This window comes from Macrobrachium nipponense, chromosome 4 (genome assembly GCF_015104395.2).
Source record: "Macrobrachium nipponense isolate FS-2020 chromosome 4, ASM1510439v2, whole genome shotgun sequence".
Classification (NCBI taxonomy): domain Eukaryota; kingdom Metazoa; phylum Arthropoda; class Malacostraca; order Decapoda; family Palaemonidae; genus Macrobrachium; species Macrobrachium nipponense.
Window position 1 is genome coordinate 26,910,128 of NC_061100.1, and position 2,267 is coordinate 26,912,394.

The window sequence follows — 2,267 nt, forward strand, 5'->3', positions numbered from 1 at the left end:
AATTCCTAATGTTTTCTGGCTATCTGTCTCGGTGTGGCGGGGGAATAGGGGTAGCCTACAAATGAAAAACCCAACCAGTCAAAAACATTATACATATTCGTCTGGAATTAAAAACAAAAGCAGTTAATTCGTCACTAGAGAAAGCTACGATTATGCTTTAACATTCATTCAATAATAAAGTAGGTGTTTCTAAAGATCTCTATCTGAGTTAATTCGTGCCTGTAGAAAGCTAATGGTTACTTTTAAAACTCAGTCACTTCAGAAACAGAATGACACAAATTCAACAAAGGCATCATTTCATTTAACAATACAGAAGTTTTCGAACAGGCCCAAAGTGTTGGGAGATTTAAATGCAGTGACGAGGGAACTCAAAGTGAGGCCTCTAAATTGTTGGTGTAAAGAATTCCTTCTTAATTGACTGTTACAGCAATTCATTCATTTATTGCAAAGAAGGAAGCCAGTTGGAATTTCAGGGAATTACTTCATAACCAAGAGAGTATAGGGAAAGAAAAGAATTCCAACATATTTCATTCTATTCACATATAGTCTTGGGAAAAAAAAGCCAAAAATGTTGATTTTATCTTTATGTGTGTGATTAGACCTCCTGGATTCCCTTCTTTGAGAATCATAACAATTTTGAGGCCCCTAGAATTATTTTCTATAAAGAATCTAAAGTTATCAGGATTATTCTATTTTTACAAATAGTCATGATCATAATCTCACGCACGTAGAATAAGCTTACTTCAGTTCTTTTGCTTTCTGTTATAATGTTGTCAAATAACTAGTTTTCGAGGTCCATAGTAACCTGTGCTATCTCACATTGTTCGTTAAGGTCCTATCCAATACTTCATTCAGGTTAATGTTATTTGAGAGAACATCGTTGGTAAACATATTCATGACTGACTGATCATACACACACACACATTATATATATATATATATATATAATATATATATGTATATATATATATATATATATATATGTTTATATATGTGTGTGCGCGTATACATATATAATGTATATGTTGCATGTTCATATAAAATATAGTAAACACTAGATTAGTTGGAGTAATACTAAATTAATTCAGTGTTACTAATGATAAGGTTCAAGGACTAAAACTAGAGAAGGAGAGAGAGAGAGAGAGAGAGAGAGAGAGAGAGAGAGAGAGAGCATACAGAATTCATTACCATCAACAGAATTGGGGTTTATCAGCCAATTTCGATTTGCAAATAATGGTGGCATTTATCACTACCAGTCCGTGATTATGGTGACTATCGAACCTCAAATATATAACAGTTTCCATTACTTCTTCCTCCTGTGTTAAATTCACACTTATGGTATAGATATACACGTCTGTATATTTGCGTAATAACGTAACGTTGATGACTTTGAGTCATGTCTCAATAAAAATCAAAACACTGTCTTCAAATTTCAAGATAAAACTTGGAAATATAATCTCTTAATTTCCACAAGATTCACGTGGCTGTTTAGCACTGTACGTAAAAACACCTCCGTGAGAATAAACAATTTCAAATTGAAAACATTGCCTGGTGGGAACATACTATGCAAAACACACTCGATCGACGAAGATTGAAGGAGGAAGTCTGGGCGCAAGGCGGCGACACGCAACCACGACCAGCGAAGGCTCGTGGCCAACTGACTGACATCAGTGTTTACAACCTGTGAGCCAGAGGCAGCTTCCTCTTCTCCCTCATTCATTAACTGAATTTGGGGGATGGGGCGTGCTGGGGTTACGGACCTTTTCATCAGCCCTATTCTCATACCAGCTCGTAACCAGCGTACTACAGAGCTTATAGCCAATGCGGTCGAGTAGAATCGGTAAAAGTAACTTAGGAAAGTTAGTTAAGTGAGTAGTTAAGTTGGTATTATTATTATTATATTATTATTATTATTATTATTATTATTATTATTATTATTATTATTATAATGAATCTTATCACTTGGGCCGCTAACTTAAAATTCAAGCTTCCAAATAAGGTGTTCATTAGAAAGAAGTAACAGAAGGTATCGGGAAATACTGAAAGAGGAGAACACGTATTAAAAATGAAAAGATAAAATAACAAATTAATAAACGAATAAAAAAAATTAAATCAATTATCAAAATACAAAGAGACTGGTTTTAGGGTAGTAGTCCATTGCATCTACGTCTGAACTTACGAAGTTCCAACTGCACGAAATCCCCAGGGAGCCTGATTCATTTTTGGGGGGTTTTATGATCCGTAATTCGTAACGCCATTTAACTATG

At 34.6% G+C, this 2,267-nt stretch overlaps 1 protein-coding gene across 1 annotated transcript in view; it reads right to left on the minus strand.

Moving 5' to 3' along the window:
• LOC135210820 (alkaline phosphatase-like) overlaps positions 1-1,651 on the minus strand; it is a 59,494-nt gene extending 57,843 nt beyond the window's left edge. The window contains exon 1 of the mRNA XM_064243687.1: positions 1,564-1,651. The gene's annotated coding sequence lies outside the window, so the exon portion shown is untranslated. The remainder of the gene's footprint in view (positions 1-1,563) is intronic.
• Positions 1,652-2,267: the final 616 nt, after the last annotated feature.